This window comes from Leuciscus leuciscus (assembly GCF_965113295.1).
Source record: "Leuciscus leuciscus genome assembly, chromosome: 1".
NCBI lineage: Eukaryota > Metazoa > Chordata > Actinopteri > Cypriniformes > Leuciscidae > Leuciscus > Leuciscus leuciscus.
The window spans coordinates 72,425,972-72,451,713 of NC_138725.1; the positions used below are offsets into that span (position 1 = coordinate 72,425,972).

Genomic DNA, 25,742 nt, shown 5'->3' on the forward strand with positions numbered 1-25,742 from the left:
CACTGATGTTTTAAAAAAAATGATAATGTCAAGGTTGTCTGCTGCCTCCTCTCACTATGTCCTTTACAACTTTCAAACCTAACCTACGCCTTTACTCGCTTGCGTTAATTGCTTTGTGTCCCTCTATATACCCTTATGTTTGCCTTTAATTATCAGATCTTATCTTTTGTGGGCTGTTTCATTAAATATATGTACATGCACTTTAAAAGTTTGATTTAAGTCAGAAAAAGCAAGCATTTGTCTTTTTTAAAATGTGATGTAAACACTTTAGTCTGACTCATCATACCGGGCCAGTTTTTTGTGAAATTAGTCAACAGATTTAACAATTTAACAACAGACTTATAATGCAACTGTAGCTCGGGTTTGTCCAGCATATCCAGTATACATGAAAAATAATTGTGCAAAATTGTGTTGTCCACTTGTAGTGTACTTCAAGTAATCTTAAAAGTATAACTATAATATAACATAATAATGAATAATAATAATAATAATAATATAAAAGCTAAAACAATATTAATGAAAGTAAAAATTTTGGTAACACTTTAGAATACTGTTCTGTCATTAATAAATAACTACACACACTGTTAGACTTTGCCGTAATTTTACAGTTACTTACCGCAAAAAAGCCCAGTAAAATACCACTTATATTATTTACGGTTAACTACTGTAATATGCACTGCGTTATGGGTATTTTTTATGAAATTTACAGTAACTTACTGTATATGGAATTTACAGTACTTTACTGTTTACGCAAAAGCAGTAGTGCTACTGTAAATGAAGAAGACAGATTTTTTGAAATTTGTATATGCATATTGTATTTATGTTTTAGGCATATTAAAATATCATATGATAATGTTTTATATTTTTCCCCCCATCTTGTTCTGCAGATGAAAATCATGAATCTGCATTCTAATTTTTAAGCTATGCAAACACTGGATGTGTATATACATATACAAAAATTCACAACTGGTTCCCATACAGGCAATATAAATGTATTTTTATTTTATTTTAAATTAATATAAACTTTATATATATATAAACTTTGCTTACACCTCACAAAATTTAAATTGTTGCAAAGCCCGCGCAACAACCTGGCAGAATGTAAACTGAGGTTTGTGTGACGTCACGTGTCGAGTGCGCGCTCATAACGGACGTCCCTGCTGAGAGTGGATCGCTAGACGCCAGCTGGGGTTTTTTCTGAGGTAAGTACTTTTTACTGAACAAATTTATTTTATAAGTTACTTTTACAAAGTAAACCATTACCAATACTAATTAAATATAGCTAAATTTATGAAGAAAGTAACTTAAATAATAAAATCTAATAGGCTTTTAATAACAGCTCACAGGACAGTCTAATTTTCCTCGAGACTGCTGCTTTAATATCCCATTAAATGCCATAGAATTGACTGACTGCCTATTCCAGTAGATGGACCCAATCTAATATTTACACAAACAAAGCTGTTTTCTGTCCTTTTTACGACCAGTTATGGCATATTTTACTCGTCAGTTAAATGCGTTTTGAAGTAAGTTAGGCCTAGCGCGTTTTTTCAAAGGCACTCTCTCGCGCTCTCTCTGCCTCAGGCCCGGTTCAAACGCAAGCAAGAGATTGCTACTTTGAAACTGTTACTTGATACTGTTATAATATATTGGCGAAACAGATTTGCCAAACCAAACGCTCCAGTGCATATTTGTGCTTATTTGTTTTCGCGCTCTGGAGAACGCAGGAGTTTTTATTCAGTGCCGAATTATGCAGGCTCGCGAAAACTCTCATTAACAAAGTGTAGACACGATGTAAGAGATGTTACAGCTACGTATAAATGCTGGATTCACTCTGCACAGGACCGAAATATGACATGTTAAAATAGTAATGCATTTAAAGCAATGTAAAGGCAGACTAATTGAAAAATATTCATTGCAAAATATTCATTTTTAATTCTATGCCAATTATTGGTAGTATTTAACTGTCATCTGATTGATCAATCTAGCAGTCGTCCTAGATCTGTCATTTATCATGTTCATAACATATAGTCATTTGCCAATAATCATTGCTGAAAAATAATGTTTCTTCTATTTCTCTCTTTTCCCTGTGTCAACAGGAGCTAACTACAGCCCAAAGGCTCTTTTAAAAGCCTCAGCACTGAGCATCTTTGGCTTTGTAAGTATGTTTTGACTAACTATCAGATGCATTATGTGATATTGTAACATAACTTGCAGTACTTGCAGCATAACTTTTTTTAGGAGCACTTTCTGATTATTTTCAGTTGTACACCTTTTTTTTTCAGGATTCTTTGAATAAAAAGTTCAAAAGAACAGCATTTATCTGAAATAGAAAGCACTACTGTTCAGTCAGTATTTTTTTTTTTTTGGGTTGTTGAATGAAATTAATACTTGAATTCGACAAGAATGCATTAAATTGACTTAAAGTGACAGTAAGAACATTTGTAATGTTACAAAAGCTTTCTATTTCAGATTTAAGTTTGAAGGGCCATAAAGTTACTCAGTGTACCTTTAACGTAATTGTACATTCAGGCAATTAATAGAGTTCCCTAACAAGGGATGTGCAATAAAGCTATACTATTTAAACTAACTCGACTGGTAATGACTGCTGTTGCACAAGTTGATTCCTCATCTGTCCATGAACAAATTTAGATTAAATAAACTCCAAAACTCCAAACTCAACCATTTCTCACACATTTTCTCTGTTTTTTTTGTTTGTTTGTTGTTGTTTTCAGATCAGCCATCAGTGGTTTACCGGTATGGAGGCCAGTCAAGACCAACTGGGATGCTTTTGTTGCGTATTTTCATGATCCCTGCTTTGATTTGTTATGAATCCAGTTCTATTTTTGCATCCTCCTTTTGATTCTAAACTGAACTCAAATGGCACTGCGAATTGGGTAAGAGACAAACATAAATTACTTAATTGGGGAAATTGAGAGATGAAACCATGCTGATGACCTCTGTCTGTGGTGAAGTAGTGAGTTTGACGTGTAATTAAACTTGAGGTTCTGTGCGGTGCGGACTGATTCGATTCCATTCCTAGAGCTTCCGGACAAATCTTTGGGGTGCGGACTGATGGGGCAGTGAACCCGAGGTTACCCCGTGAGTCAGTCCTAGAGCTTCTCATGTACAATTTTAGGGAAAAATCAGTTTTTTTGGATACGTTGATTTCTTAGGCGTGCCGCAAGAACACCACAGACACAGTGTAATCACCATGGGAAAATATCAGAATAAAACTGGGAGTTGTGAAAAATATGATACACCGGTGTATTGCCAGATGAGAAGTTTATCTATGTATTATCTTTTTACTCTTTTAATTCATTTTATAACTGTACTGAACATTTTTTTTATTGTTTTTATAACTGTTTTAAAGTGCCCCTATTATCCTATTTACTACAACACTTACCTACAACAGGTTTACGTGCATCAAAGGTAAAAAAAACTGTTGAATTTTCTCATAATATACATTTGCACATCACCACATTTTTCAAAGATTCTTAAACGGCTCGTCAGATGAATCAATCTCTCTAAATCCCTCCTTTCCACATGCTACTGGCCAGACAGCTCAGTCTGTTGTGATTGGTTTACTGCGTACAGCGCGCGTGTCTTAAACAAAAACACCCATTGCCATAACAACATCAGCTGTCCTGAGGCTTCCTACACCGTAAACTAAACACAGTAACGAACAATGACATCGATTTGACCATATCCGAACGCGAGTCCAATAATGAATCACTGGGAGAACTAGTTATTCAACCCGAACCTCCATCACAAGGACGACACAAGCAGGACGTTTCTCAGTGATATACTGCATTAATAGACACAGTTATAGATAATCGTGGCCCACAAAGTGATTAGCATAGGTATTTAAAGGGTTAGTTCACCCAAAAATTTAAATTCTGTCAGTAATTACTCACCCTCATGTTGTTCCAACCCCGTAAGATATTTTTTTATTAAATCTGAGAGCTGGATCACTCCTCCATAGGCTTCTAAGACATTATAACTTGCTGGCCCAGAAAATGTATTAAAGACATCGTTAATATAGTCCAAGTGACTACAGTGGCTCAATCTTAAGTTTATAAAGCGACGAGAATACTTTTTGTGCGCAAAAAACAAACAAAAAATAACGACTTTATTCCACTATTCATTTCCTTCTCTCTGGGCCTCGAGTTAGTTCACGTATTATAACTGCGCAGCGCTTCTGTATTGTACGTCACACGCATCACACACATGACCAGCGTCGGCCAATAGTGAGCCTACGTGTGACGTACAACACAGTTATACTACATGAACTAACTCGAGGCCCAGAGAGAAGGAAATGAATAGTGGATTAAAGTTGTTATTTTTTTTATTTTTTTTTTGCGTTTGTCCACATTCCTCTCCTACGACGAGACAACGTTTTGACAGGCCATCCGTCCCATCCGTCACATATCCGATTTATATCTGATTTATTTTCACATATGAATGAGGCCTGAAACCGATCTCGAAATATCTGAATGCATGTGTTTTTTTTCCTGTTTACACTGTCATAGAACACATCCAATCTGTGGCCTTAGAGCTGTTACACACTACATGAAAGGTCATTTTCAAAAATCCATAATAGGTGCACTTTAATTTTCCTTGCTTTTATTTTGTGATTATTTTAATTCCTTACTGTGTAAAGCACTTTTAATTGCCAAAGTGTATGACGTGCTATATAAATAAAACTGCCTTGCCTAATGTTGCATCACAATAAATAAATAAAATGGATGTAATTGATTGTGAGAGTGAATAAAGAATATGCTGATGTACATGGACTCAAGTTGATTTTTTGGAATTTATTCAATTCAATAGCATTCATGTAAAATATAAATAATAATATAGTGTAAAATGGACTGTAATACTGTAAAATGAAATTGCGGTATGGACATCATACTGTAAAATTAAATTGCGGTAAGGGCATCTTACTGTAAAATTGAATTGCGGTAAGGGCATCTTACTGTAAAATTAAATTGCGGTAAGGGCATCATACTGTAAAATTAAATTGCGGTAAGGGCATCTTACTGTAAAACACATTTACAGGTAAGCTACTGTAAAGGGGAACTTACAGTAACTTACTGGCAATAGTGCTGCCAGTAAGTTACCGCAAAAATACGATAAAATGTCTAACAGTGCAGGAACAAATGAGTAATGCAATATTGACACTCTAGTAACTATATTAACTAATAAGAAACTTAAACTAACAAGATTAATGAATTAGTAAGTAGTAGCGCTCAGTTGAATGTGGTAGTTCACTATTAGCTAATCAATAAGTATTTTTTTTTTCATACCTCCCAGAGGACTACTAGGAACTTTACAGGTTCATAATTAACATGAATAATGCGTAATCTATCATTAATTCTAAAGTGAAGATCATGATAACCCACTAGTAATGACTCAAGTATTACCAAATCCATTGGAAGGAATTAATAATTATTTGCATTAGTATTTTAAAGTGAAAAGCAAGATAATTCCCTATAATGATCGAAGTCTGTAAGCTTTTGAGGTTTTTATAAAGTTTTGGATAGTAATTCCTTCCAATGGATTTGGTAACACTTGAGTCATTACTAGTGGGTTACCATGACCTTCACTATAGAATACTGTTCCAAATAATTAGTAATTTCTTTAGAAAGATGAGGAAACACTTGAGTCATTATCCAAAACCTTTCAAAAACCCAAATGAGCTTACAATGAGTCATTAATAAAGAGTTATCATGCTTTTTTCTCTTTAAAATACATGTACATGTACAAATACAAATACAAATACTCTGTTCCAAATAATTAGTAGAAGGATGTAGTAACACTTGATCTCTTCTTGTAAATTCAGAGGTTGGGATTCTGACGACAATTAAACACGACCTTGGTGTTTATCAAAAAACAGTACTGTAGGTAATTTGGCAGGTGGTGTGAGGAAAAAAACACTGACATTCTGGATTTCGGAAGCCTCTAAAAATGTTGAAAATACCTTATGACCCCATGGAAACGATTACTGTCCGAATAGGGCTTTTTGGTTTAGGGCCGTTCTGTACTGCAATGTCAATGTTTCATGCTAAGAAACGGGATTAATTCAAACTATAGTCCCACATATCGATCTTTATAGTCTATAGTCTCAAATATAGCCTACTTTATAAGTTAAAATATCATAACAGTTTAATTTGAATTATCCTACCTCATCTGTCGACATGATGCCGGTGAATCGCAAAGCTGGTTCAAACATATCCACATCATCACTATGATCAGATGCTTTCTGCACTGCTGTTTTCTCACCGCTATCATTTTTGTTGTTTGTTTATTTTGTTATTGAGAGGAAAGCATGCGGCACATATTTACATATTCATCTTACAGTCGCTCTCAGCAGCGTGGACGGCGCCGGATGTTTGTTAACAGTATATCACTGCAAAGGTATTTACAGTCAAGTTTTACTTTAAAGTACATTTTAAATCATTATACTTCAATTATATTTTGTCATGCTTTAAAGAAGTGCAGTTATTTTGATGTGTTGACTAACATACTAAAACACATGTAAAGTACTTGATTATAATTTTAACTGTAGTGTGTTATTCAATATCACATTTAAAATTAATATATTTCAAATGTACTCACTTAGCAACTTCATCATTACAAATGTGTAATTAATTACACATTTATTTTTAAAGAAGTCCTCAGAGTTCCTAAGTTCAGAATTTAGTAAACCTCGAGAACGTATGGCATCAGGTCAGTGTATGCAAGGTTCATTTCATCAGCCAGAAATATTTCTTCTCTAGCTGTCCAGAATTATACATCTTAATATTTTTGCACTGTGCCCGGGTCGTTGGTCTTGTTTGCAGTCACACTAGAGACTGAACAAAGACAAAATGGCACCCACTGTGAAATTTTTGGTGAATGTTGCATAATGCTGCTGAAACTTTAAAAAGAAATGTTTTCATACAGTCTCAGAGCCGTCTGAACACCATGCATGCATTCTTCTGTCTGATCAGAACAGTAGAATAGCCTTGGATGGCTGCGCTTCAATAAAATCTCTGAAAATGCCTGCAGTTGTGCTCGTAACGCCTGCCACTCCGCTGAATTTATTACATATTACCGAAATTTAATCAGAAGATAACAAGGTATGTTGTCATGGCAACCTCTCCGATCAGGGCCAGCCTCATCCCAGTCACTGCACTGGAGACGGCAAAACTATTAATTGGAAAAGACTCAATTGACAGGGAATGTGGATAACTGCCTGTAGGGAACAGGTAAGGAGGGGTTCACATGCATGAAAAATGCAAAGAAGAGCAGCAGAGACGCTAAAGTAAAAAAAGAAAAATCATGGAGAAGATCTCATTACTATCTTAACTGCTGCTTCCAGACAGTAATGAGATGAAATTGAGACGCAAGTCTCCTGCTTCTCCAGTCCCCCCAGTGATCTCACATGTTTTAAAGTCCCCTTGCAGTCAAGTTTACTGTGAAAAAGAATGTCTTCATGTTTTAAAATAGCTTGAATGTATCTCAGCACCCTTGCTTCATTTAATATAGGTCAGATTTAACATGGATAAAGTTGAGAGTAGACGGCCTACCGCCATCTTGCCCCTGGCCCCTTGGAAGCCAAGCCAAGGAGAACACCAAACGATCTGACCAATGTTCAATGAAGCGCTAGCTAATGCTCACTCCCTGGGTGAAAACAAAACTTTTATCTGCAACGACTTCATCGTTTCAAATGATCTGGAATTGTTCTTTGTGACTGAGTCATGGGTAAAAACAGGTGACTGCTGTCTCGCTTGGAGCAATACATTGGTGTAAGAGGCACTATTACTCGACTGGTTTCGGTCCTTCCTGTCCAACAGAAGATTCTCTGTAAATGTAGGGAAGCATTCTTCTTCTGTAGCACATGTTACATGTGGTGTCCCTCAGGGTTCAACTTTAGCACCGTTACTGTTTTCACTGTACATGCTTGGTTCTATATTTAGGAAATTTGGTGTGTCGTTTCATTGCTATGCTGATGATATGCAACATTTATGCGTAATGACAGGTCTGCCATAAATAAACTGATAGACTGTCTTCAAGATTTGAAAACATGGCTAACCAACAAATTTCAAATTTGAACAATGACAAAACTGTCCTGTTTGGGCCTACCGAGAAAACTCATTTGAGCAATGTTGACTTGGGTTCTCTCACTCCATATCGTTCTTTTGTTGCAAAGAATCTGGGTTTTACACTAGATAGTGGCCTAAAATTTAACAAACAAATCAATACAGTTCCATGAATATGCAAATTAGCCCCACCTCCACTCACACCAGGTCAGAATACCTGATCCACTCGCTCAACTTTACTGTAGTAAACGCTACACGATGGCAAGTGGAAATACTGGTTTAATTCAGCTTTGTATGTTTGAACCAGAGACTATGGAAGCTTGTTTCTGCCATGAAATAAAAAATAAAAAGTTTTATTTTCTCAAAATTCAGATTTTTGAAATTCGCAATTGCATTGTTTTTTTCCCTCTGAATTTCTGTTAAAAACTCGAAATTTTGACGCTTTTCTTGCACTTCTGACTTTTCTTCTCGTAATTCAGAATTATTTTCCGCAAAAAACTATTTATATATTGCTATTTTTAATTTGTCTTGCAATTCTGACGTTTGTCTCACAATTCTAGCTTTTTTTTCTCGCAGTTCTGTCTTTTTTTCTCACAATTTTGATATTTTTTCTCGCAATTCTGACTTTTTTTCTGACAATAGCGAGTTTTTATCTCGCAATCCTGACTTTTCTCTTTGCGATTGTGAGTTTACATCTCACAATTCAGACTTTTTTTCCTCGCAATTTTGACATTTTTCTTGCAATTGTGAGTTTAAATCTTACAATTCTGACTTCTGACTTGTTCTGTGCGGAAACAAGCTTTTATAAGAAACTGATTCTTCAAGAGCAAATTATACAGGGTTGTCCATAAGTCGATGTATCAGAATGTTAATCGGTTTTATGTATCACTCTCTAGCGTCAGATACATAATGATAATTGATATGATTAGCCTTTTGACTACATTATCAAACAGCTAATAATGTGTTGCTAATGTAACACAAACCATGTTCCCGTGCATTGAACAACGTAAAATGTCAGTGGAGAAAATATAGTTCATTATAACATTGTAATATACATAATTCACCCTCTATATCGCTATATGTACCCGATTATCCTGTAAGGTGTTCTTGTGCTCACTGTGGAAAAGCCCCGCCCCACACACTGATGGGATTGGTTACATATTTGTGATGGTAAGAATTAGGGATGGTTTCAAAAGGCGTTTTTGAGACTGTCTTTGGTACATTGCAGTTTTAAGGAGAAAATACTCAGCAATGGTGTTGACTTATGTGTTAAGACAACCCATGAGCAAATTCGTATTAAAAACACCACAAAGACATATAAACAACATGAACATTTTGATTCTCACCACAGGGGGATTTTAAGAGATCTCAAATTCTCCTAAACAGCAATAAATAAATAAAAATGAATGAATAAAAAATTAAATAAAAACACATACAGGTTGTTTTTAAGTTAACATAGACTACTTCTCCAAAATGATCAATTATTTAATTTATGAAAAATGTATCATATGGAATGCTGGGCAGACATAAGTGAACATGCATATGTAGGCTAATAATTTTTAATTCATGAACAACATTAATATTGAAAAGTTCAAAAGCTTGGGTGTACTTTTATTTAGCAAGGATGCATTTAATTGATCAAAAGTGACAGTAAATACATTTTTCAAATACATGCTGGTCTTTTTACATTTCTATTCATTATAGAATCCTGAAAAATACAGTTTCCCAAAAAAAAAAAAGAGAAAAAAAATATGAATAGATAAAAGATATGAAGCAGCACAACTGTTTTCAACATTGATAATAATCATAAATGTTTCTTGAGCATCAAATCATCATATTTGAATGAGTTCTGAAGGATCATGTGACACTAAAGCCTGCAGTTATGATGCTGAAAATTCAGCTTTTTCATCACTGAAAAAAAAATTAAAATTTTTTTTAAATCTGTTTAAAATATATTCACATATACAAGCTAATTTAAATTTTAATAAGATTTTGCATTATTGTTTTTACTGTGTTTTTGATCAGCCTTGCTGACTGACCCCAACATTTTGAATGGTAGTGTATAATTGGGGAAATGCAAAACAAGTATAAAAATAAATACAAAAAACAAGACCTTGGTGGAAGTTATATATCCCAGTAATGGATAATGATAATTTGGTAACACTTTATAATAACTGCATGCTATTAATCATTAGTTAAGCATTACTAAACAGTTTATTCATCATTTATAAAGCATTAATAGACATTAATAAGCAGTTTATAAATACAGCTATAAATGCTTTATTCTTGATTTATAAGCATATCTGTGTGTTTAATAACTGTATTTTCATACTTTATTAAGGATCAATTTATCATTTCTAAATGAAGTATAGCATTATTTACAAACCAGTTACATTATTTACCATTATTTACAAACTTGTCACTGATTAATACGATCACTTAGAAAGTGTAAGTAAATGTAGTAGATGCAGGTAGTTATAAAGCATTTAGTAGTATAAAGCATAATAGCATAACTATTTTGTGAGCTCATCTAAAGTGAGGACCATTTATGCTTTGTAAAGCATTTATAAAGGAGAATTAAAGGCTCATTGATCTTCTAAACAAAGGAAACAAACACAACACAGTGATACAGAACATAGAAATATTTAACAGCCTTTAAATCTCCTTTATAAATGCTTTACAAGGCATAAATAGTCCTCACTTTAGATGAGCTCACAAAAAATAGTTAACTGACCACTACTAAATGCTTTTTAAGTACCTGAATTAACCATGAATTACAGTAGAAATACATGTTAATAAACCATTTATTAACATACAAAGTAACTATTACTATATGTCTGAATAATGATATGTATATAAACAGTTTGGTAATCATTTACTCACACTTTCTAGTGATCTTATGAACCACTGACAACACCTAAATAACCGGTTTGTAAATAATGCAATACTTCATTTAGAAATGATAAATTGATCATTAATAAAAATTGAAAATACAATTATTAAACACATTATAGATATGCTTTAAAATCAAGAACAACGCATTTATAACTGTATTTATAAACTGCTTATTAATGTCTATTAATGCTTTATAAATGACGAATTAACTGTTTACTAATGCTTGACTAATGATTAATAGCGTGCAGTTATTATAAAGTGTTACCGCTATTTTTTTTGTGCAACCTCTTATAAAATCTGCAATCAAAAGTCTCAAAGAGATCTCCTAATGAACTCAAACATTTCTCGTCACATTCTCCCAAGACCTCATCATATTAATTTTATAGTTCTGTACTCGCACACTGTATGCCAATGATTGCCTCTTTTATGTCTATTGTTTACAGTATTTCTCCTAAGGAGAAACTTTAACTTTGAAGACAAATCTCAGATCCATGAAGTATCATGAGCTATTAAAGAATGACATCTGAGTAACCTGGTGAGCCAGGGCGGAGGATGAGCTGGTTGTGGTCTCGTTCTCTCTTTTAGTAGTGTGATCCAACTGTCTCTCTATCGACCATCATGCAGAGAGGACGAGAGATACCGCGGACGTGGTGAAAATAAGCACCCAATTATTATCCAACCTCTTCCCTCTGCAGATTCCTCCCTCTTCTCCTCCGTTATTCCAGCAGGCTCCTTTGATCAAAGGCCTTTATCTTTGGTTCCCATTTGTAAGGGTCTCCGCAGAGTGTTATTCTCAGTGTGAGAGTGTCAGCGGGTTCACGTGTTTGCCTGAGTATCTTTCCACTGAATAAAGAGGGATTATGTGTGTGTGTGTGTGTGTGTGATAATGGAAACTGCATGGTCATTTGTGCAGTGTCTGTGTATCTTCCGTCACTAACTGCATGATATTAGTAAAACATCCATTAACACTGAAATATATTCTATTTCCGACACTATTTATGTCTACTTTTGAGATTGATCTAGTTGAATTGCAAATAAAGTTTGGACACACCAAGGCGGCAGTCGGGCGTTTTTGAGCATTGTTCAGGCTATTTTTTTCCGGTGTGTTCTGCACCATTGGGTCTAGTCAGTTGCTGTCGGGTTTTTTGGGCCGGTTCACCATGTTGAATATGCGTCCGTCTGTGAGAGAGAGAACTCTGATTGGCTGTTCATCTGAGCAAACGAATCAGTGAACGAAAATAAAGCGAAAGTGATGAAAGCGAGCAAAGAAGTCAAGACGGTACTGACAGAAGGCTGTTATAAATTTAGGTCATCTCACCTGAGCATTCATGTATATTTTCATAATAACATGAGCCGCCTGGAATGAAGAAAGTGATCAGCGCGATTGATATTCAAAATGTCAAGCCAGCACTGTTTGTTTACTGTTTGTATATCTGCAGTCCTAGTTTCGGTTTGCCTTTTTGAATGACGAAAATAGACTAAATCTGCTGATATAGACAGATATTTGCTTACAAGCAGGTGCAGAACGCAAGTTGACAGTCACTTTTAGGGCCCTATCATAGGCTTACACCCTGCGCAATGCAGACAAGTATTTTTGGCTATTTTCAGCCCGACACATTTATCATTTTCACGTCCTGCGCCACGTTGTTTAAATAGCAAATGCATTTGTGCGCCCATGGTCACGCTGGTCTGAAAACGAGGTGTGTTCTGGCGCATTGCTGGACCGTTGCTATTTTGAGGCAACAGAAATAGACTGAGCCATTAACTAACTGAAACCTCGTTTTAAGTCAATGGCGCAATATTTACTTTATTTATTTTGTTTAAAGAGCGCGTTAGTAATGTGTGCCTATAGGCGGGTCCACAACACACGTACACTCTGCTTATTACACACACACTCACACACACACACACACACACAGGGACGCGCAGCAGCACACAAACATGCCAAATATTAAAAATAAAAGGTTTACAATGTCAAAGATTATTATTGTGTACATAAAGATATGGTGGAATCCGGCCTGTCACGTAGATGGTCTGCTTTAACCTCGAGCACGAGCAGATCCGTTTCCTCGCTAGAGAAGCTTTTAAAGGGAATGGGAGAAACTGACTCTGATTGGTTAATTGCATGTTACGCCCAAAACACACCCATTACTCATTAAGCAAATAGGGACAACCCCTTTAGACCATGCGGCGGGCGCACCGAACATTTTTCGTCGTTAAACTGGCAAAAGTGGATTCGGACACGCCTTAAGTGGACTTGTGCCGTGCGCTTTAGACCATGTGCTTAGATCCTTAAAATAGTCTCAGTTACAAATTTGACTAATAAATCATAAATAATGGGGGGGGGGTTTCCACCATTTTGTATCCTTTTGCATTGCATATTGTATGTTCAGGGGTGACAGATTGATAGGCAGACATGGTATTTATGACTGGATGTAACTTTTTATTCTTTGCGGTAAAATGGCTCTCCTACTGACTTTGTCCTATCAGTGCGGCCCTCATGAAATAAATAGTGAAGACCACTGGCTTAGATCCTTAAAATAGGGCCCTTTGTCCTGTTGCTGTGTTCAAGCGCAGCTTTCTGGCCGAGACACAGCCGTCGAGAGACAACATACTCAGCTTTCGTCACCGCTGGTTCTTTGACGTCGTCTTGGAGTGTCCCGGGCTTTAGACACATCACTCACTGGTTAGTAGGTTTCTCTGTGATCAGAGTGTGAACAGATATATGCACATATTCTCTCTTACTGGTTCAAGGCTGGTACAGCTTCTTTTGTCCAGTTGGTAACCCACTGCACATGACTGTGAATGTAGTCCCGTGAGACCAACACAAACCAGCTCGTGACAAGTCAGCAGGACTGTCTTTGATGAACACAGATCGGAGAAAACACTCCACAGGCAATACGCCCAGAAAGCTCTCTCTCTCTCTTTCTCTTTGTCTCTCTGATCTGTCACACTGATATATGAATATAGCCCCAGTGTTAATGCTGAGGCATTTTCACTGAATTTTTAATCTAGTAACTGAGTGTTCTGGGCAGTGACTAGCATGTAGCCAAAGCCGTGATGATTTGTGATACTGCAATGTTTTGCTCTGGTTTTTTTCCCCCCTTGTTTTTGGCAGGCTCCCCTGACCGCATCGCAGGCGCTGACACTGATCTTTCTGATAGAGAGATAAAAGCTGGAAAAGGAGAACTTTTTTTCTGAGGGGGAATGCAAATTTATGAACACCACTGGCCTCTTGACAACATTATGACAGCACTAACTGCATCGCTACTTACTGTACATCACCACTTTTGCTGCTTTTTATTTTTTTCCTTATAATTTAGTCAAGGTTTCTTGACTAACCACAAACATTTGTATTTTAGTTTTACTCACCATTTCCCTGACTCCTAAATATGCTGAAAAAAATGTATCTCATTACACTTACGTCTAGCCTCTCTCTGACTCTTTTTAAAGTCAGTCCCACTTTGTTTTCAATTCAATATTGCTGGGACAAAATGATGTTGGGTACAACGGGGCTACGGCTCCTTTGATTTCATTTTCCTCTGAATCCCTAGATGCCACAAAAACTTGCCGGATCACTTTCCAAAACGAGACGCACATATACATTTTGCTGGTCCTTGACACGATCGCCGGCATCAACGCAAAGTTGATTCTGCGCTATATTTGATCTAATATTTGATGTTTTTTCAAATGTTGTAGATTTAAGTAGCAAATGAGAATCACTCAAATTATTCAATATATATTTGAGACAAAGGTCTGGTTAATGATTTTCAGCTTTGTTCAAGCAAATTAAAAGAACAGTTTTTTCAATTACGGAAGAATATGTAAAATGCAAAAGGCACAATAATTAACATGGTAATAAACATCTTGCTGACTTTTCCATTAGTTGCCATGACATGGCTAGATTCAGATGATAAATATCATATATTAATTTGGGTGACCACCTTAGTCATTAATCATATAATATAATAAAATATTTCATTTATTGTTACTACTGTAAATCTAAATACAATTATTATGGGATCTCATTCAATGATTTCAGAATCTTTACTTAAAAAATAAAATAAAATAAAATAAAACATTTTAATGACAGTATAAATTTTATTGAACAAATATGAATTATTTTATTTATCAAAATAGAAAATAGTGCAAACTTTGCTAAAGTGGATATTTTGAACATGTTTTAATATATATATATATATATATATATATATATATATATATATATATATATATATATATATATATATATATATATATTGCTGTGTGCAATTTGCCCCATACATGGGGCATCAATTGCATCAATTAGCCCGTGTATGGGGTAAAAGGCCACCTCATTAATGTATACGATTATTAAACAAAATGAACCACTTGTATGATTTTTTTTTTCACACAAAATATGTTGCTCCATAAATGTTCAATACAAACATTTTTTTTTTTTCTGCAATCATACACTATGGGAGTAGTGAAAATGAAGCACATTTTTTTCTTAAGGTGTACCTTTAGACCGTAGTACCGTAGTAGTTTTGACAAGATATTGTAAGATACTGTACAACTTCCAGATGTGTTTAACCTACTGTAGTTATGTAAATGTCAGAATGTCCTCCGTGAAGAGCCACTGCAATCACAATCTCAAGCCCAGGGGACGTGAAGCATCTGTGAATCGGTAACCTTATTAGTGTTTTGAGTCTAAACTAATGCACTGGATTTGCATTCATACATAAATAACATTCAACACACTCTCATGCCAATTCGTAACTTTACATTTTGATTTAAAAAAATGGTAGCTAATTTGTATTAATTAATTCAATCCTGTGCATACATTTCCGTACATGTTACATCCCACTGACGGTTATGTTAAGGGTTGGCCTTTCATTTTTTTTTATTATTATTATTTTTTTTTTTATCAACGTTTCATGGGAATCACATTGTTCAAATTCATGCAAATGTTATGTACGAATAATATGTTTCGTGAAATCGGGTTGTGACACACAACCTGAACTAACTTTCCCTTCTGACTCTTTAAGAGACTCACAGACTATGAGTCTGAAAGATAAGGAGCTGCAGGTACTCTCTGTGATGTCATTTCCTATTTCTAATTATTCGTTGCACCACTTTGGCTGCATCCGAAATTGCATAGTTCCCTAATATGTACAAATACAGTAGTCCATATGTTATTTGTGCCTGGATGACCTACTTCTGGCAAGATTTTGAAGTACAGCGATCTGATGGACACTTAACTATCCCATGAGGCCACAGGAGAGGATTTGTGCGTGTCAGTGAACCAACGCAACTGAAAGTCACGTGACAATGACTACATGACAATCTATAGCACATTAATGGATACCTAGGATATCCAGAACCACTAAAGGAGGAAGAGCATTTTCACATTTGGCTCCAAAACTCTGGAATAGTCTTCCTGATACTGTTCGTTGCTCAGACTCGCTCTCCCAGTTTAAAACTAGATTAAAGTCGCATCTCTTCAGCCAGGCATTCATATAATCCTACAGTTCAAACTACAATCCGGCCTCTAGCTCATAAATGCCAGAGGAGAACTGGCCCCCGACTGAGCCTGGGTTCTCCCAAGGTTTTTTTTCTTTTCCATTAGGTCACCTGATGGAGTTTTAGGACACCATTAGGTCACTTGATGGAGTTTTTCGGTTCCTTGCCACTGTTGCCTTTGGCTTGCTCAGTTGGGGATATTTTGGGGATATTTAATTTAATTTGATCAATCAATAAATTCCACTTGAAACAAACCTTGTTGTATTATTTTAATTTAATACTGTGAAGCTGCTTTGATGCAATCTGTATTGTGAAAAGCGCTATACAAATATACTTGACTTGACTTGTCTTGACTTGACTTAATAATACACACTTTCATCCTATATAGAACAAACTTTATTAATAGTTGCAAAGTAATCACTAATAAAATTTTGGACACAGCCTTTGATTTGGCAGACAGAAGTTTTAATGTTAATTACGGCAAGCAAGTAGAACTGAAGATTGTGAATCCAGCACACATTAAATTGCTAAATCTTTAATACTCTTCCGCTTAATCTTTAATACTCTACTATTTATGCGTCCACACTCTGAAGTGGTGCAAATTTTTTGTGAATTCGCACCTATGTTTTTGGTAACTGGAGGACCTTTTTCTGGCCTCAACAGAGCTCTTTGAGCCCTTAAGCTCTCTGTGCTTCTGGGGTTAGAGGTTCTTTACGTTACCATGGCAATACATCCTCCAGAGAGCTGGATAAAAGTTATCTTTGTATCCATGTTATCCAACTTCAACCTTTAATGGGCTGATATTGGCAGAGGCTAGCTTACGCTTACTTTATTTTGGAGTTACATCTATACTAATGTCTGGGAGACTTTTGAAAGGTGATTTATTCTATATGATAACTGTTAATTGTGTCAAAGGCACTGGGAGGGTGTTGCTACGCTCCTTGTTTGAAATGGGAAATTGTAGCATGTATGTGAGAGCTTTCATACAGAACCCCTGCTGCTCTCGGGTCTCAGGTGTGATTTCAAAGACTTCCTCTTGTCTTTCATGTGGAAGTTCTTCCTCTACTACATCTTTTCTTTGTCTTTATGGGGAGCATGTGAGGGATAGGAAACATTCCTCACTTGTAACTCAAAACCATGTGGAATTTCCGTTGTGTGATTTGTGTTTATTCTGTTTCCCACAGAAGTGTTGCAAGTCCTGTTGTTTCTAGTCTCAGTCTAACACACAAAACTGACAGTAACTGTCCAAAAATGACTGACAGTAACTGTCTAGGACATTCAAAGGGGTGTCAGAGTTTTGGAAGTCAGGCAATTTTTTTTCCAAAACTCTAACACCCCTTTGAACATGCTGCACATATGTACTTCATTTTTGGTTGAAATAATCATTTAAGTGTGTAAATATATGATTGTGGGAAGTAACTTCACATGTGTCCTCTACTTTGGTCCTTCACAGAAACGAATGAGTGCATTTAAAACAATAAAAAAAACATAAAATCCGCTGTTGTTCAGTATTTAGTTATAGCTTCAGATGCATGATATTTTCATTTGCTAGAAGCAGGATTCACAACATTCACACACAGACGGTTGTCGTGGTAACAAACATCACAGCAAATGCTTGCACTTTCAGATTGGAATCCAGGAGTAGCATCTCTGGTTGGACCTGGCTGAGATGAAGGATGCCGACAAAGTTCGCTTTTTTTTACGCCCCCATCTTTTAGGCGACACAAGCCATTCACTGCCATAATAAACATTTTTTTTATATAACTCTGATTGTATTCGTCTGAAAGAAGAATGTCATCTACACCTAGGATGACCTGAGGGTGAGTAAATCATAGGCTAATTTTCATTTTTGGGTGAACTATCCCTTTAAAGACATACATCATTCTTATGAAAATACCTGAGATAGCTTGATGAACACAGATATATTATCGCTATCATCTGTTTGTCTTCATGTTTCATCAGTCAAAACGTCTCTATTTGGTAGTACTTAGGATATTGAAGTCGACTAAAGGAGGGAGAGCGTTTTTTGCATTTGGCTTCTAAACTCTAGAATAGCCTTCCTGATAATGTTCAGGGCTCAGACACACAGGGCTCTCTAAATCTTTTTTTTAACTCTAACTCTAAATCACACATTTAAATCTAGATTAAAGACGCATCTCTTTAGCCAAGCATTCACATAATGCATCTCATAATCTCGCACTCCAGTTATATCAGATCAAAAGCACATGACTGTCTATTGCTTGAAAAGTTATGAACAGCAGATACACGAATTGATGAATTATCTGGCTTTCCGTGTTTTCATTGTTATATGCTATCACGCATCTTCTGAAAGAGGACAGAATCTCCAGATCAAAACACAGGAAAAAAAGAGGCAGAGACAAGTGATCAAAGCATTGCCAGTTGTAGTCTTTGAAAAAAGTTTTTTGTTCAAAATGTTGCTTGTTTTTAATGAAACTTACCAACATGCACGTGTAATAAAAATAATGCATAAAGCTAGAATGAAACTTTTTTTTTTTATTTTTTTTTTTTTTTTAAGTAGAGGCTTTGTTGTTTATTTTTTTTTTTTTTTGTTTGTTGGTATATTACATGTTCAGATATTCATCAAACTAAATATTTTTGGGATCCATGAATGTTGTGAAAATGATACAAATTAAAATAAAATAAAAAACGCTGGCGGTGGCTGACAACTTGGCCTCAATTTCCAATCTGGAGAGGATCATCATGTAGAGTCTAAAATTCGGAGTTTCTCATTTGTAAACAACTTTGCTCGGTTATTCATGTGCTTGGAACTCATAATTATGAAGTGTTCGACTCCACTAGGGCACATAAACACAGCAGTAAAGTGACTCTCCTTCACCAGGAATGAGGAAGCTGCTTTACATTTACATTTATTCATTTAGCTGACGTTTTTATCCAAAGCGACTTACAATTGCTATATATGTCAGAGGTCGCACGCCTCTGGAGCAACTAGGGGTTAAGTGTCTTGCTCAGGGACACATTGGTGTCTCACAGTGGATTCGAACCCGGGTCTCTCACACCAAAGGCATGTGTCTTATCCATTGTGCCACCCCATACAGACACTGTACAGACACTCCTGTTTTACACACATCACTAAAAAACAGAAGCAGGAAACTATTTCAACTCCTCAGTTCAGAGAAACAGAAACTGAAGTATTGTTGAGCTGTTGTGTGTTTGTGTCTCTCTGTATTCATGCACAACACTGTATCAACTTCAGCACAGAGGACAGAGAAACAGGTATGAACTGAGAGGGATTGATCACACAGAGAAGTGTCTTCATTTACTCACCGTCATGCCGCTCCAAACAAGTTTGATTTACTTTTTTTCTGTGGAATGTAAAGATAATATTTAAACATTGAAAGTCAATGGGGTACAAAAGTTTCAAGCTCCAAAAAGGAGACAAAAGCATAAAAGTAATCTAAACCACCCTAAAAAAAAGGAGTGTACTTATTGTATTAACATGCACTTGTAGTTCGCTTAAAATGAAAATTATATTAAAAGCAAACTGTACTTGCAGATAATATAAAATTAATGAAATGAAAGGCCACTTAAGTGCACTTAAAAAAAAATTGTACAATTTCATGACTTTGTTTCATAACTACACTATATAAAGTACACTGGTTAATAATTTAAAACTAAAAGTTTTACTTAAAGTTAACTTAAGTTTACTTAAAACTCTTTTGTTGTGCTTTAAAGAAGTACACTTATTTTGATGTTGGCTACCATAAAGCACTTGTAAAATACTTTATAATAATTTAATATAATTTATATAATTTATTATAATTAAAACTGAAGTGTGTCATTCGATATTATATAGTAGATATTATTAGATATTATTAGATATTATTATTATATTATATAGTAGCAACTTCATTATTACAGTATTTATTTTTATTTTACACATACATATTTCATAGAATTGTGAAATTACATAAGATGTATTTAAGTGGGTCAAAAAGTCACTCTTAAGTTCAGCTAATTGCTTTAAATATTCATTTAAACTATAATACATTTTCATTTAATGGCAATTAACATGCAATTATGTGTCTGGGTAGGGTACTACGGGGCTGAAGGCACACCGTAAGAAAAAAATGGCTTTTTACTCCCAAAGTGCATGATTGCAGAAAAAATATATGTTTGTATTGAACATTGATAGAGCAACACATTTTGTGTGAAAATAAATCATAAAAGTGGTTAATTTTCATTAAAAGTCTTTTAATGTTGAGGAGGGCCTTTTACCCCATCACGGGGTAAAAGGCTTACCAGCATGGGGCAAATGGCACACAGTATTGATACAAATACTTTAGTTAAAATGTTATAGTTTTAATAATGTCTAAGTTAATACTTATTTTCTGTTTATTTTGATAAATAAAATAATTCATTTTATTTCAATAAATATACTGTCATTAAAATATGTTAAAATAAAAAATGTATTTTAAAAATACAGAAACAACATTATTTTAAAAAGGAAAGATTATGAAAGCATTGAAGGAGGTCACATAATAATTGAATATAGATTCAAAGTAATAACAATAAATTATTTTGTTTCATTATACATATGTACTATCTCTAAGATGGACACTCAACTTAATCTGAATCTAACCATGTCATAGCAACAACTGGAAAAGTCGGCAACTTTAGCCCTGTTCTACCCTACACTTATGTAGTATGTTACTTATAAAAGAGACAAATTGTGTTTCACAAATTAAATCAAATCATTGATAAACTCCTGTATGTGGAGCCCAAATCAAATATGATGACATCAAAAATATCAAACTTCACTAGTGTTTGTGCCATGACATCATGATTGTTTAGTCATGTGACTGTGACATGCAAGAACCAATGAGGTTTGATGTTATTGATGTGTCACCATATTTTATTTGACCTCTGTAAACAGCTGAGACATTCTTCTAAATATCTTCTGTTGTGTCTCACAATAGACAGAAAGTCATACAGGTTATGAACAACATGAGGGAGAGTAAATGGAGACAGAATTAAAACGTTAGGGTGAAGGATTCATATAAAACTGTTCACTGATGACAAAATGCTGACATTTAATTCAGGAAACTATAAATCTGTGGTTTAAACCTAGAGTATAAATGTACCATGGAAGATCTTTAACCACTTCACCAATTCGATTCATGTAACTAAGATTTGTAGCTAGTAGTTTTATGTGTCATTTCTTGTCATTGGTTTCCACACAGCGGATCAGAGATCAGGAAAAGACTGCAGTGAGTCGAGCTGAAGGACGACTGGAGCGACTGGAGCAGGAGATCAATGATCTGAGGAGGAGAGACGCTGAGCTGGAGCAGCTTTCACACACACAAGATCACATCCAGTTCCTGCAGGTAACAGAGATCTAGAAGAACAGGATCATAGTGGACTTGAGCAAGATCCTGCTATGATAGAGAAACATTTCATGAGAGCAGAATGAGCCGTTGACTGAGATGTTGTCAGGAATTCAGTCAGATTCAGTCAAGTGTTGTGTTATCATATAATCATCAGTCAGATTGATTTACAGTCCTGTAAAAGGCAGATCTTGGAGCCTAAGAGTGAGAACACAGTCAGATGCAATACTCCTCCAAGGTAGCAGTCAAGGTGGTATAACATTAAGTTAGGGATATGGGTATTTTTTGATATCCAGACATAGTGCTAAATGTATTGAGTAGTTTCAAAACTTCTGGTTGAGAAGTACTTAAATCTAAAGATAAAGCATAATATCATCAGCATTCAATGAAATATGATGATTAGAGTTATTCAATAGCTATAGGAGCTATTGTTTGACTTTGTCTAAGGGCTTGTGCAAGAGGCTCTAGTGAGAGAGCAAATAAAAGTGTTAAGTGATAAGAGACAACCTTACCGGCAACCCCTTTGTAGTGGAAAAGGTTGTGATTGACAGGAACCTGTCATTATAGAGGCAGTAGGACATTTATATAACAGTTGAATAGAATTTAGGGCCAAATCCAAATCTTTCCAGAACAGCCCATATATAGTCCCATTCAAGTCTGTTAAACACTTTGACAGCATCAAAAGAAAAAATGGCAAAAGTAACATTAGTAGTGCCAGCATGGTAAATCATGTGTAACATCTCAGGTTATACATGTAACCGTGGTTCCCTGAGAAGGGGAACAAGACAATGCGTCCGAAGACACTTTGGGGAACGCCTCCAGCATGACTGGTGTCTGAGTACATGATTCAAATGCGACAATGACATTGACCTGCGACAGCCCGTGACATCACTCTAGTGTGACCGTTAGTATAAGAGAGCACTTTGAGTATACATCATTAGCTTTTTGTCTGAAGGAGACATGACCAGGTATGCCTGAAGCATGGCAGTGAGATGCAGTGTATCGTTCCCCTTCTCAGGGAACCATGTTTACATGCATGACCTGAGATGTTCCCTTTCGAATTGGAAATCGAACTGCATCCGAAGACACTTTGGTGAATGAGTACCCACTCCACCATGCTGAGTGAATAACTGCTTGAATGGCTATGACAAGCATAAAGAAGACTCAACAGACCTAGATGCCGGAGACCAATACCTCACTCAGGTCAACACGAAACTGACAGTGACTCTATTCCCTAAGGCCACGACTTTAGCTCCTTGCCCTATGCAAGGAAGAACCCGAGCATAAATTCCTCCTTACCGGGGCGAGCGTACAGTGCCCACCCCCAGGGCAGGGCCCAAGGTCTGGTAATGTCAGTCTCCCTGAAAGGCGTACCTTTAAGGGAATACTGACAAAGACAAAAGAGTTCCCTCACCTATCACTATACTAGAGGGATCTGGTTCAACCCCTGAGAAACCCCAGGAAAGCTGAAAAGACATGCTCGAAGTAAGCGTTTCTGGGCCAATATTATTGAATAGGGCCTGGGACGGGTCTAATCAAAGACAGTTATACCTCATAGAGGGCTGAACACTTGGTGTCACTGTCTAACTGTAGCTCAGGTGAGCAGAGGCCTCTGCAAAACAACTCTCTAAAGCGAGAGGAGGCCAACCATACTCAGCCTTAATGACAGGTTACCAAGGTGGCCTCAGAGAGGGCTGAACACTTGATGTCACTCTCTACTAGAGCTCGGGTGAGCGAAGGCCTCAGCAGAATTACTCTCTAAAGCAAGATGAGGCCAACCAAACTCGACCTCAAAGACAGTTAATCAAGGCGGCCTCACAGAGGGCAGAACACTTGATGTCACTGTCTAACTGGAGCTCAGGTGAGCGGAGACCTCATCAGAACGACTCTCTAGAATGAGAGGAGGCCAACCATACTCAGCCTCAAAGACAGTTACCGAGGCCGAACAATAGATGTCACTGTCTAGGCGGAGCTCAGGTGATCGGAGGCCTAGCAGAATGACTATCTATACCGAGAGAAGGCCAAACATACTCAAACTCAAAGGCAGTTTATCAAGGTGACCTTAGAGATGGCCGAACACTAGATGTCACTGTCTAACTGGAGCTCAGGAGAGCCGAACCACTCTCTATAGTGATAGGAGGCCAACCACTAGATTCTTATTGTGGACCCGTAATCTACACGTTGCCTCTGCAAACGTGAGGTCCGAGCCACTTTGCATAAGACTTTCTTCCCTCAGGAAGAAAACCAACAGGAGCACCAGAGCTAGTAAGAGGAACTTAAACAAAAATATTCCTGTTCATCTCCTCCCGCAGTGGTGGCCACTGGACCCAAGCCGCAGAAAGTTAGTTGTTAACTCTCATCTCTCAACGCAGTTCGAGTTCCCATTCGAAAGGGAACTGCTGGTTCTCTTATTATGCATATTATCCGATGCTAGACTGCTCTTCAAAAAGCCAGTCTGGTCATAATGGATCAGATCGTCAATGTATGGTTCCAGTTATAAAAACAATGCTTTAGATAGGATCTTGACATTGGCTGACATCAAAGATATTGGGCGATAACTAGATCAACTTAATGGATCTTTATCCTTTTTAAAGCAACAAATTAATGAGGTCTATATTTTCATCTCTGAGAAGTGTAACGTGATCAGTGGCGTAATTCATGGACTTAAGAATTAGGGGACCCATAATGTCCCAGATACCTTGGAAGAGCTCAGTTTTTCTTCACACTGTTCATATCTGTGTATTTCCACAGTCACTTTCACCAACATGAATCCCAAGACCAGGAACGACTTCCTACAATGTGAGTCACAAGAAAACAAGCAGAAAAACTCACTGAATGTGTTCATGTTCTTCCTCTAGAAGGTGAAAGAATGATATAAGAGTTTTAAAATTGATCATGTAGAATGTGATTTGCACAGGATATTTGGTCAGCTGTACTGAGACACTGATGATACATTGAACATTGATTCATGAAGAGTTCGGCTACATCAAAAGATCAGATGGATTCATATTTCCTGTTTCTGATGTGTTTTCTCTCCATCAGATTCCCATCAGCTCACTCTGGATCTGAACACAGTGCATAAACGCCTCAGTCTGTCTGAAAGGAACAGAGTGATTACTGACACTGACACAGAGCAGCCATATCATATAATCTGTAACATGCACTAGACTCCCACTGTCTAGTGTAATATTCTTTAACTCAGGTGATATTTATATTTATATTATTCATACTTCTCAAAATACTGTAAATATGTTCATAATCTGTAAATGTTTATTCAGACTAAACCCAACTGTGACCCCTTTTTTTTTTTTACTTTTTATACTATTTTTATTTTATTTTTTTTAAATATATTTTATTCTTAGAATTTGTATTACTATGTTTCTTGTTGTATTTGTATTTGTATATGTGCACTGGAAGCTTCAGTACCAAGAAAAATTCCTTGTGGGTGCAAGCACACTTGGCAATAAAGCTCTTTCTGATTCTGATTCTGATTCTGATTCTGATTCTGATATCCTGATCATCCAGACATATTTCATTGTTATTCTCAGGTGTTATGTAGAGAGAGTGTGTGTGGACGCTCTTACTGGGAGATTGAGTGAACTGGGAGTCGTGTGTATATACCACTGTCATACAAGAGCATCAGCAGGAAGGGAGGGGGTATTGAATGTTGGTTTGGATATAATGATCAGTCCTGGATTTTGGTCTGCTATTCCTCCAGTTACACATTTCTACACAATTGCATACGCACTGATATCCCTGCAGTGTCCATCAGCAGAAGAATAGGAGTGTATGTGGATCACAGTGCAGGAACTCTGTCCTTCTACAGCGTCTCTGACACAGTGAGACTCATCCACACAGTCCAGACCACATTCACTCAGCCGCTCTATACTGGGTT

General features: G+C 36.4%; 1 long non-coding RNA gene across 1 annotated transcript in view; it reads left to right on the top strand.

Annotated features, from left to right (window-relative positions):
• The first annotated feature begins 595 nt into the window (after positions 1-595).
• LOC309512741 overlaps positions 596-25,742 on the top strand; it is a 334,001-nt gene continuing 308,854 nt past the window's right edge. The window contains exons 1-4 of the long non-coding RNA XR_014211159.1: positions 596-1,202; positions 2,097-2,155; positions 2,733-2,894; positions 3,371-4,717. This is a non-coding gene — a long non-coding RNA (uncharacterized lncRNA). The remainder of the gene's footprint in view (positions 1,203-2,096; positions 2,156-2,732; positions 2,895-3,370; positions 4,718-25,742) is intronic.